This window comes from Dermacentor albipictus, chromosome 2 (assembly GCF_038994185.2).
Source record: "Dermacentor albipictus isolate Rhodes 1998 colony chromosome 2, USDA_Dalb.pri_finalv2, whole genome shotgun sequence".
Taxonomy (NCBI): domain Eukaryota; kingdom Metazoa; phylum Arthropoda; class Arachnida; order Ixodida; family Ixodidae; genus Dermacentor; species Dermacentor albipictus.
In genome coordinates, this window is record NC_091822.1 from 13,948,618 (window position 1) to 13,961,359 (window position 12,742).

Genomic DNA, 12,742 nt, shown 5'->3' on the forward strand with positions numbered 1-12,742 from the left:
CTACCTCATTTGAGCGCACCATGAATGGGTCGTCAATACAAAACAAGCTAAGTTTATCTTGCAGAAAACTAGCCAGCGCATTCTGCCATGTACCTCTTTTGGAAACAAGAACTCGAAATGGCCGATATAATTTTTCAGTCTTTACAGAAAACATGACCTACCTTTAAATGAAGGTCCTCACTTAAAAAAAAAGAAAAAAACATTTCGCCAGGCGGGGAAGATGAATTCGGAAAGAGAGCCTTTTTCCATCTGCTTTAAATTTCTGCAGTGAGACAGCATAATTTCTGTTGGGAATATCACCTTCGGGAAACAAAAATGCTGCTTCACCATGCCTCGTCACATTCAAAGTTGGTGAAACGAGCAATTGCAAACCTTTGGTTTTTAAACAAGAAGAGCGGCTACTGGAAGCAGGCTACCTATCCGCGCACTTTTATCAGTGGCGGAAAATGCGCTGAAAAAAAAAAAAAACTAGCGGAACCGGGTGGGAAGGGAGAGCGCAGCCATGAAAAGAGAAAGAAGGTGGTTGTACCGTACATGCATGGGACATCGCACGGTTTAAAGAGAGTGGCCCGAAAAGTGGAAGTCGACGTCGTATTTTGAGCTCCACACGAGCTATCAAGCAGCCACCGATCCGCTGAGAAAGACGCGCCGAGGCCGCGCAAGCAACCCCCGGGCGCCGTTTGTGCACTGCGCGCGCGGTGTCGTGTATCGCTTCCCTTCCACGTGCGGCAAGGTGGGCAGACAGGCCTCCATGACAGGATAGGAAAACACAAACAAAAATTGAATTGTTATCGAGATGGACATGTCTCCGTGCATTGTGATGATTGCATGCGGCTGTAAACCACTGTTTAACGATTGTATAGTTGCGTTTAGAAATGCAGATAAAGATGCAAGGGAGATCAAGCTTGCTTCCATAGAAGCAAGCTTGATTGAAAAAGAAGGCGCGAACTGCGTCCGCGCCCCGTCGATCTCTCCGAGCAGAAAGGAAATGACCTATCTGGAAAATGCTGGCTTGCGCGTACGATTATTTTCACTCGTGTGAGCCGGTATAAATACCATGCTTTTCTGAAATAAAACTCAGTTTGGTTATCTGCGCTATAGAAGAGAAGAGAATGAGCTTTCTTACGCGACAGGTGCACATGTTTTGGCATGTTTTAGCATTTTTTGAGCGCCGCTCTTAGGCGGCCGTTCCTGCGTTGAGCGTCGGCGTGCCTCGGCGGTGTCGAGCCAACGAACACAGCGATAAATGAGAGAGCGAGCGCAGTGGGGCATGACATACGGCGAGAGCGAAGAGCAAGAAAGCTGAGGAGGACGGTGCAGCGGAAGCATGAGGAGGGAAGCAAAGGAGGCCACCTTGAAGCACCACCAGATGGCGCTCGCATCCGCGCCTTGCGGGAGAAGCGTAATTCCGTGAGCCGTTCCACTCTGAAGGTGGATGACCAGCGAAGCTGTTTAGCGCACGACAGAGGCGACACAAAATTTTAAACATTGTTATTGTCCTGATCTTTGGTCATCGTGATGATATGGACACGCACACACATTCGCGTGTAACCTCTGTTACTAAATGTGTGCCTCGCGTAAGACAATGAATTGCTGTTACCGCCTCAGGCAATGGCCCATACGTGTGTCACGGTCACTGGATAAAATAAGAGGCCTGTCGCGTGCATGGAAAACGCTGTCCTCCGCCGCGGCACCCACCAGCCGGGTCTGTTTGTGGGGAATCGGCAGTGAAAATGCGTCAGAAACGCGCTTGGCATGCCGTCGCCCGACGCGTCCTGTCCCCCACACCTATGTAGCTCCGTTCGGCCCAGCCAAGCGGCCGAGAATGCAACTACTGCGGGCGCGCTCGCTCCCATTGCAGCCAGCCCGACGCGGCAGACCGCACCTTTTATATATAACATATTTGTATCCAGCGGCCGTGTCCCTCTAAATGCGGCCTCCCCATCACCACAAGGGAAGGTAAATTATGTGCTGGAATGATGAGCGGCAACGAAGTCAGCTGTGGAAGACAACGCGCGAGCAGTGGCACGAGCGCGGTTGCTCCGAGGGACGCCAGCTGTGGAAAACAACCATGCTCATTGCTGACGATGGTAGTTTTTTTGCACAACGAAGCCAGCTGTGGAAGAAGGCGATGACGAAAGTTCGCGCAGTCCTTCTTTTTAACGGTCCTTTTGAAAGTTGTACAAAACAATTTTTTTTTTGAAAGACATCTGTTCTTACCCTTGTGCATGGGACCTCTTTGGGTCCCAGGTGTGTCAAAGTGCTCAATGGCGCGTTACAGGTTCCCGAGCCGACAGGGGTATCTACCATTGAGCTTGTAGCTTTCCTGTACTATCACCAGGATCGGCCCACATGATGATAGTTTTTGCCCACAGACGCCACGAAACTCTGGGTCTTAGACACATACAGCTATACACAGCTTCGCTTTAATAACAACCAGAATGCTCGCCGTCGCGCATGGCGTTCTCCTTAAACCACCTTAAATGACCTCAATTTACCTTAATCCACTCTAATCCACTTTAATCCTTATTCGACCTTAGTTCATCCTGCTCCTCCTTAATGCTCCTTAATCGACCTTTACATTAATCCACTCTTGGTAAATTAATCCACAATCCACCTTAATCCCTTCTTGGTGGAGCGCTTCCGATGGGTTGCGCGAATTTGGCCTTTTTCGGCAGTCTTTCGATCTTGTTTTCCTAGGTTTTGTGCTCAATCGACGACGGAACTCGAGAGGACCACGAGGATGCCGTTTTCCCCGCAAGTGGGACCTTATTTCCTCCATTTTTGGACTTTGTGTGTTCAACGCAGCACGTAGCTGAGGCTACCGCGGCCGACCGGGCCCGCGGCGTCCCCACCGGAGGATCGTTTGCCGCTCGTGGTCACGCGGAAGTTGTGAATCATGTCTACTATGGAAGGAGCGACTACACCCGAGGAATCTTCGGTTCCAGGACAATGGTACGCTAGCGAAGGAGGAAGGTACGTGCCGCTAGAGAAGAGCGGACAGAAAACTGCGAAATAACGAGCCCGGCAGAGGCAAGCAGGCAGGAAAATGGCGGCCAAGTCGATCGAGCGTCAGCATACACGGATTCCAGACGGCGCCGAGAAAATTGCTCTCCGACCACGTGGCGGCCTAGTTAAGCTTACCAAATATGGAACAGCATATCTGACTGACGTCATCAAAATGTCGGCGGGGATTAACTCACGCGAAGGGAAGGAGGGTAAAATAACTCCAAATATGAAGCAGCACTCCGTTCTCGTCATCACTACGAGTGCGGAGAGGAAGCTGAAGTACGCGAGCGTGAAACACCTCATGTTCGACGGTGAACAAGTGGAGACGTTCGCCTACGTGGCCACCCCCGAGCACTGCGGAAAGGGAGTCATCCACGGGGTTCCACTCGGATACCCCATCGAAGAAATTCTGTACCGCCTAGACCGCAAGGATAACCCCGAGATTCGAGGCGTCCGCAGGCTGGACAAAGAATCACAGTCGATCTTTATTCTCTTCAAGGAGAAAGAAATGCCAAGATGGATTTACCTCAACGGGGCACCGCACAGGTGCCAGCTGCACCGTAAAAAAATTGGCTGGAGCTTAGCTTGGTTAAGCCTAGTCAGATGCGAAGCATATTGGTGGCTAAACTTGGTAAGTAACTTGTCGCCGAGCCGCATACTGAGCACGTTGCTTGGCCAGGCGGCCTTCCCGCTCTTCATCAGTCTCTGTAGCACGCCGCAACCTTCGCTTCTCATTCCAACGAGCAGCTCTGTCTCCAGGAGGTATCTCACCTCGTGAGTGTCTAGCAAAGGCAAGCGCAGCTGCTTATATTGGCGGCGAGGAGTTACGGAGTCGCCATCTATCGGAAGCGCCTCGCTGGCGTAGTATGAGGGATCACGTGGCGCGCTCCTCATAGCTTTTGCTGTCAGCGCTCACTGAAAACACCACGCGCGAGCTCTCCCGGACATTTCTGTAAGTACTTTCGAAAGGAGAGAAGTTTCTTACTGTCTAAATAATAATCTTGGGCAAACTGAAAGCACAGAATCGTTTACAGACGCTACCTCTTCACCGAATACGTAGTACATTGAACGCCACTGCGCGTGGTCGCAGCGATGGAGTCTCCCGAATCGGCTTCTTGCGTGAAAGGTAGATAAACGCTGAGAGTAAACTATGTGAAATATGTTCTTATAGCGTTTGTAAAACTAAATGGAGCGTAATAGAACGAAGACTCAATGCAGCGATCGCGCAGATTCGCAGCGACCGACTGCGCGTCTGCATACTTGTCCGCGCACTGTTTCGCGTTCTCCGCGCGCGCGTTTTCGCACCGTGCCATGAGCTTTAGGTCGCAGAATATGAGCATTTGACAATATACAAGCAACCATTGTTGCGTGGGCGCTATCAGAGCTGTTCAAAAATAATTTCATTGTAGAGACTTCGACGCCTGTGATGTACCGTCGCGACGATTCAATCTTTCCTTTTTTCTAAATTCTTTGACCTTTCAGTACTATTTCTCGAGTTGCGTCGCACTGTATGTTTATCGGTGTCCTCAGCGTGCAATTTGCCGCTGCTCCTTTTTTTGTAATCCAGTGCATTAATTCATAACACAAACATGACCATATGCCATGCTTTTTTTAAATGTGCTTCCTACCGCTGCCTTTCCATTCCACTGAACTTGCCAGTATCTACAGCATCGACAAGTTCATAGACCAAACCGTCATGACATTAGTCGGGCAGCGGACTCGGGCGAGCGTCTCAGTGCGCGTTTTCAGAACATCGCAGACCGGGCGCCGTAGCAGAAATCTTCCTCGCGTCTGTGCTTGCTGCATACCCGAGTTGTAGCCGATGACTGTTTGCCGGTTTTACGTTTCGCGAGCCAAGCTTCACGCAGCTTCTTGTCCTGCGGCTACGTGTGAATAAGGCTGACACCGGCCTCCGTTATGTGCGTCCGGCCCTGCAGCACCGAGCAGTAGCCTACCATGTTGCGCGCCTTCAAAGGCCGCCACTACCTATTGTAGTGCTTTCAAGCGTTGTAAAGGAGACATTCGAAGCGGGAAAATTTCGCCACTAAATGAGGACCGCAGCGTACGAGGCAATTTAAACTCGTTTTCAGCTCGCTTTGGCGCGCTCGAAGCAGCCGACGCGGCCGCTATGTCCACGTGATCCCTCCTAGCACGTCACGCCGACGGTGGCGCCAGCTTTTCCAGTGGTGGAGCTCGAGGCCAATACCGCCGCAACGCCGCGAGCGACGGCGCGAGCGACGGCGCGAGCTGGAGCCCCGTTTCTCCTATGTCGTGACGTCACGTGTCACGTGGTCAGCCTTGAAGGCGACGGCGCGAGTTGGAGCCCCGTTTCTCCTCTGTCGTGACGTCATGGTGTCACGTGGTATTGAAGGTGACACCGCCGCGCCTGGGGAGCTGGGTTGAGCTCTAGTAATATGCTTCGCATAAAAATACGAAGTGTGTGCCGCCTGTGGCCGACTCGGGCATCGCGCTGACGTGTGCCCAGACCCGACGAACGTCAAGTGCCGTGGCTGCGGCCTCGAGAACCCGTCAAGTGACCACAGGTGTGAGCTGAAATGCCAGCTGTGCGGCAAAGGCCACGCCCTAGGAGACCTCAAGTGTCGAGAACTCTTCCGCACTCCCTACGAAGTTAAAAAGCGACAGTGGGAGAAGATGGAACAAGCAACGATGACTGGTGGGGGACATCAGAGTCGACAACGCGAACCCAAAGGGGGAAAAGACTTAAGTTCCGCGAGGACTCCACCAAAACTGGAAGCCAATCAGAGCAGACCATCGCCGCCACCCAGAGGACGCTCCGGTTCCCGTGCCAGGAGCCAGTCCAGGGAGCGCTCGAGCTCAAGGGACCCTGCCAGCCCATGGAGACGAGGTAGGAGCAAGGAGCGTAAGGGTGTGAATTTCGCAGGCAAGGTCTCCCAGGAAAATAATCAGAGGGATAAACGGGACGAGGAAATTGAGAAATTAAAGAAAATGCTCGGAAAATTAACGGGGATAGTCGATTCGCAACGGTCCGAAATCCAAAACTTAAAGAAATCACAGAGGCAGGCAACCCCTCCTCTGCAACAACCCATTAGGCAGATGCCCCCCACGGCACAACAGCCGCAAGGAGGTGATAAGATGGTCACGAGGCGTCCCTCCTGCCACCAACGAAACGCAAAATGCAAGACGCTGGTCCTATTCAGGCTATATAGAAAAGGGTCGAAAATTTGGAAAGGTTAGAGGCCAAGATGAATGAATTTATGAACCATATCAACATCCAAATTCAAGCTGTCCTCGGGGCGGTTCAGAAACAGGCCGAGGAATGCCAAAGGGTAACGAATCAGATGGTCGCCATGAACGTGTGGCAACAGAATATGGAGCAGATCGTCACGCAACTGCAAAATGGTCAGACGCGCAAATGAAAATCAAATCTGGCAGTGGAACTGTCGCGGCTTCCGGCGCAAGCGGTCGATTCTGCAACAGTACCTTCCTCCATTAGATGAGTCTCCTTTGGCGATTGCCCTCCAGGAAACTGGAGGACCCGCAAAACTGTCAGGCTATCAGGCCTTTCATAGTGGCAGGGGTGAGAAATCCTCGGTCACAACGCTCGTGAAAAGAAATATCGCGGCCATTGAACATGATCTAGAGTCGAGAGATCGAGAACGTGTTTGTCAAAATTCTAACCGAAAAACAGAAGGACCCTAGTTTATTCGTTCTAAATTTATACAGGTCACCCAGGCAAAGGAAGGTGAGGTTCAAGGCTCTGCTTCGCAAGGGCCTCAAAATTTCAAGCAACCAGCCACTGTTGATAGTGGGGGACTTCAATGCACATCACCAGGAATGGGGGTACCCGCACCAAATCCCGAAAGGCAGACAGCTGTGGGAAAATACGCATGACATAGGGCTCACTCTGTACACGGGCTCTGAGAGTCCGACGAGGGTGGGCAATGGCGTTAGTAAGAATACATCTGCAGATCTGACATTCTCGAAAAACATTAAAGATCTAGAATGGCATAATTCGGATCAAAATTTTGGCAGTGGCCACTACATAATTGTTTCCATACTGAAAGAGGGCCTTCAAACGCGCAGGGCCCGCGCGCCGGCCGTCGTTGAAAGGGATAAGTTTAGAGATATCAGAAGAGCGCAGGAACTGGGGCCCATCGGAAACATCGAGGAATGGGCGACGGCGCTCAAATCGGACGTTAGAGAGACGACAAAAACGCTCGAAGGGGATAACGCCCCGGAGATAGCGGACAGCCGTCTTCTGCATATGTGGGAAGCTAAGCAAAGCATGGAACGTCGTCTCAAAAATCAGAAATGGAACCGCAACCTCAGAAGAAGGATTGCTAGGCATAATAAGGAAATCGAAGATTATACTTTTACATTATGCGAACAAAATTGGGCCAACAAGTGGGACGAAATGGAGGGGAGCATGCACCTCTCCAAGACGTGGAACATCCTCCGGCACTTGTTGGACCCCGCAAGCTAGAAGACTGAATCCGGTATAAAATTGGCAAAAGCTAGGCACGCGTTCGTAGGGAACGATGATTAGACTCGAGGTCTAAAGATGCAAAAGCAATTCTGGGACTGGACCTCACGAAGGCTTTTGACAACCTAAACCATGAGGCGGTCCTGGAAGGGCTGAACAAGAATAATGTAGGTACCAGGACATATCGATACATCAGGGACTTTCTGACGGGAAGAACTGCCTGCAGAGGTTCCAAACGCTGGAATCCCCCACAATTGAGCTAGGGAGTAAGGGTACGCCCCAGGGATCAGTGCTGTCTCCCCTACTCTTCAGCGTGGCTATGAGAGAACTCCCCGAGCAATTGGCAAAGCTCGAGGGATTAAAATTTAGTATATATGCGGATGATATCACCCTCTGGGTCAACCGGGGAAGTGATTCAGCCGTCGAAAGCCTGCTCCAGGCCGCCACCGAGATCATAGTTGATTACGCGGCCGAGAGAGGCCTAGCACGCTCACCGCAGAAATCAGAATTGTTTATATACAATCCGAAACACTTAAGGTGCAAGGCACCGTCGGAGATCAAAACTAAGGTGGCGGGTAAAGAGGTACCAAAAGTCGAGCAAATTAGAATCTTGGGCCTGATTCTCCAGTCACACGGCCACAATGGCGAGACCGTCAAGAGGCTGCAGAATCACGCATTACAGACCCTGAGCCTAATTAGGCGGGTGGCCAGCAAAGGCCGAGGGCTAAAGGAAAAAAAATTAATTAAGCTAATACAGGCGTACATATTCAGCCGGGTGAGCTATGCAACGCCATATCTCGATTTGAAAGTGGTGGAAAGAGAAAAGATTGATTCTCTAATGAGAAAATGCGTAAAACGAGCGCTGGGACTGCCCATGTGTACATCAACAGAGAGACTGATGGCTCTAGGAGTGCACAACACTTGGGCAGAACTGGCGGAAGCGGTGCGAACCTCTCAAATTGAGAGACTTAGCACCACGAAGACAGGAAGAGCCATATTGGCCAAAGTTGGAATAAATCCGGACAGAGGCCCCACCCAAAAGGTGGAAGTAGATAGGGAAGTTAGAAAAAATTTGATTATCCCCCCTCTGCCAAAAAACATGCACCCGGAACATAACAAAGACAGGAGGCATAAACGAGCCGAAGCATTAAAAATTAGATTCGGTAATATCTCGGAGCATGAGGTGGCCTATGTAGACGCGGCGGGAGGTAGCGGCAGTTTTACGGTGGCAACGGCCGTCAGCGGCCGGGGTATTCCCGTGACCGCTGTCACTCTGCGCGGGCGCAACATAGAAGTTGCCGAGGAAATTGCGATCGCATTAGCTTGCGCTGGAACGGACGCGAAATTTGTGATCAGTGACAGCAAAACTGCCATACAAAATTTTAGCAAGGGAAGGATCTCGCCCTTAGCGGCCAGAATCCTAGGCCAGAGAAAGCTAGACAGAAAAATTCACATAATTTGGACTCCGGCGCACGAAGCCGTCCCCGGCAACGAGGCGGCCCACGAGCTAGCTCGAGATCTCTACCGCCGAGCCGCTACGGGGCCCCTCGATGACCGAGGGAGCGGAGAGCGCATGCTAAAATATGGGGAGATCACGCAGCATTATAGATTGGCTCGTAGACTGGTATGCCCGCCAGACCCAAAATTAAACAACAGACAAGCAGTCGCATGGAGACGACTACAAACCTATACATATCCGCACCCGGTTATGGCGAACCACATGTTCCCCGAGGCCAGGAGCGATAAGTGTAATCTTTGCGGGGCGAGAGGGACCCTCAACCACATAATATAGGAATATCCGTACTCTCCCGGGGGAACGCACAAAATAGGTAGTAGAGACCTGGGAGACCCTGCTGCGCAGCTCGGACTCTGCGCTCCAGCTCCGGCTCGTCCAACTGGCTGAAGTGGCTGCTGGGACCCAAGACCTCCCAGCCTGCATCTGAGGCGGCGGCACTCGCCCCCTGACCTGCGTGTCGGGGGGTAGGTAGATCACCTTACCCGTTGGACAATAAAGTTTATTCTATCTATCTAATCCACCTTCATTCACATTAATCCAATCAGTAATCATTAACCGCGCTCGTCATCAATCATCTCCCATACACGTGTGGACTTGTTTTGGTTCGTTTCTAACCTTCCTTGGGTCACGTGATATTTTCTGTACCACACAATGTGACCTTCAAGCAGATTTCACTTTCGCCTTCAAAAGTATACATTTCTGGATCACAGTAGCAACAACAAATACCTGGTTTTCAAGTGGTGGGAATTCTGCAGAAGAAGGCACAAAATTGCCAACATCTGCCCCTATCCTGTGATATAGGGTGTTCAGAAGATATTACCACGCAGCAGTAACGGTGAAGAAAGCAAGCAAAACTGGGAACGTGGAAATCAGCGTTTTATTGGGCGAACTTGCGCCCTCTAAAACAGGCTACACTCTAAGAACGGCGACAGCGGCGAACACAGTCGGCGATCGTCGGAAATCTGCCAAGCGGGTCAAGCGCGTCGGAATTTATACATCAGTCGTCGAATGTTCGGGAGTAATCGGTAGGGCCCGCGTGTCTTCCACAAAATGCTACACTATTCGCGTCGCGCACACAAGCAATCAGATTACGCAAGGTTTGTTGACAGACATCGGATGGAACCATCGATAACACTCCAGAAACATCCGATACATGTAGGCGCGTCTTGCGCTGGGCGATAACATTTGTTAGGCGGTGAAACGGGTCGCCCGTTAAAGATAAATAAGTACACGTGTGAATACCCCCACTTAGAAAGCATCGACCTGATGTTCCAAACAAACCAAAGTAATAAGTGAAGACAGCCGTAGCAAAAAAAAAATCACAAAATAAGGAAGTTCGTCTGCGTGAGGATGAACGCCAGGTGGCACCGAGGAGTGCAGACGTGTTCGCATCGGCTCTGTCAATAATCTTGCCTAGTAGCGGTCAAAATCATGTGACCACCACGGAATTCGCAGGATTTGTGTAGGAAGACACCAGGAACGCGCTGATACCCCCTTTTTTGACAAGTGGACCCGGTTTCTTCCAAGAAGATAAGGCTACCGCCCGAGCATGCCGGCCCGCCACGCTAAGCCTAACGGCGTAGCGGAGCGCGGACCCCCGGCAGTCAGCTCCCGGCCCAAGCGTAGCGTCGCCACGGCCCAACTTCCAACGGACAACGACCCGGAAATAGCCCAGGACACCATGGACACGGATGACCAAGCCATCGAAACCCAAGCGGGATCTGCGGCCGACGCTGAAGAGGACTTCCTCTCGCCTGACGAGGTGACACAGGAGGAATCAACCAGCGACGCCGACGAAAACGAGGTGAAAGACACAGCACGGGAAGACGACGAAGCCAAGAACGGTCAGTGGCAACTTGCATTGTCTTTGCGAGAACGAAAAGGTTTAAGAAAACAATTGCGAGCAGCCACTGATGACAGCGGAGCTCGAGGCGACGGTGAGGGCACCAGCAGCTGCATTGCCAGGGCGCCTGCAGGAGAGCGAGCTAAACGCGGCGTAGCGTCTATAAGAGCCCGACGGTGAACGCGCGCGTCGCCGCTGCCCAGAAATGACATGAAAATTATGCGTCCCAAGCCAGGGCTAGTTGTGAAAGAACTTAAAATCTACGAAGTTGCGCGAGCGATCGAGCGTGCAAGCGGCGACCCGGAGACCTGCAGGAGCGATAAATTTCTGCTTCGCCTCCGCAACGGGTGAAACATAATCATTGTAAGTACCCCATACGAACAAGTGGCGGAGAAGATCGTGAAGATCAAAACGCTGGAGCTCAATGGCACTAAACATCCGATGAACACCTACATAACCAGCCCTGAAGGGTACCTTAAAGGAGTGGTACACGGACTGGAACGCGAAACCCCAGAAGAGGAACTTTTAAGTCATCTCCGAGTGCGCACTCAAGGTGACAATCGTCCAAGCCTGGATGCTCGGCAAGTCTGAAACCGCAGTGATAACGTTCGATGGACCGATAGTGCCACGCTTCGTCTACTATTACGGTGGCGAAATGCCATGTGTGCCTTATCAGCCCACAAGACAATACTGCAAACTGTAAAAGCAAGGGACATAGAACGGACGTTTGTCCAACGCCCACGACAAAGGCGTGCAGCAATTGTTGGCTAATTACGGACCCTCCTGAGGACCACACCTGTGATCCAGAGTGCCCTGTGCGGGGGGGCTCATCCCATCCTGTGCGGGCGGCATCGGAGTGCACCAAGAAACTCAAACGGGTCCCCAAAAGGGGCAGGCCACCACTGTCGCAACGTCTACGCCGACCACAAGCCAACGGAATCCTCAAGAGACGCTGGTTCAGCACGGACCGTGAGGACTCTGCATCACCAGATGGGGCCCGTTCCAGGTCCCGATCCAGGTCCAGCTCCCGAGACCGCTCCAACTCCAGGGACAGTGGCCAAGAGAGGGGCCAAACAACGAAACAACAGCCGAAGAGCAAGAAGACTGTGAACAAGGAAGGCAAAAACAAGGTGAGCTGGGCAGCAATCGCCTCGCAACCCCCACACCAAACAACACAACTCACACGCCTAGAACGCGAACTAGAGCTAATGCGAGTGCGAATAGGAGACCTAGAAAGAGAAAATAGGCAATTGAAAAAGCAACAAATGCAGTAACCACAACGAGAGCCTAAACCAGTCCAGACAGGACAGAAAGGACAAAAACTACCGAATTTAGAAGGCGACACCGTAATTACCTTGTCGATATTGAAAGAAACCATAAAAGAAGTTATACCCACAATCATAGAGCAGGTGATGATTCAGGTAGATCGAAAACTAGAAGCTCTGGACAAGAAAATCCAGGCACAACAAATAGAATTTACGAAAGCACTGAGAAAACATGCCACAGGCAGCAGCATAAGAGAAAAGGCAGAGAAAGTATACAACAGGCCAGGCTTGTCGGCCATGACCCAGGCGACACACAATGCCTAAACATCAAAAGCACGCTTCCGAAGAGTGCGAAATATGGCAGTGGAACTGCCGCGGGTTCCGGCGTAAATTGGGACAACTGTCGCAGCTGGTGATGACACAAAACAGATCACCAGCTATCATTGCATTGCAAGAAGCCGGAACAAACCCAAAATTACAGGGATACGAAACCTTCAATACAGAAGGTGAAAACTGGAAGGTCGCAACATTGGTGGACAAGAAAGTAACGGCAATATGTCACAAATATATAGAAGGAACGGACATTCCGCATATAATAACAGAAATCACATATAAAGGCACCAGAGGAAAGAGTGCCTTCATAA

At 51.3% G+C, this 12,742-nt stretch overlaps 1 protein-coding gene and 1 pseudogene across 22 annotated transcripts in view; both read left to right on the forward strand.

Annotated features, from left to right (window-relative positions):
* LOC135910913 (uncharacterized) overlaps nt 1–2,964 on the forward strand; it is a 37,822-nt pseudogene extending 34,858 nt beyond the window's left edge.
* The window catches only part of LOC135910907 (inversin-like), a 686,529-nt gene that overhangs the window by 159,368 nt on the left and 514,419 nt on the right, over nt 1–12,742 (forward strand). The gene's annotated exons all lie outside the window — the stretch shown is intronic.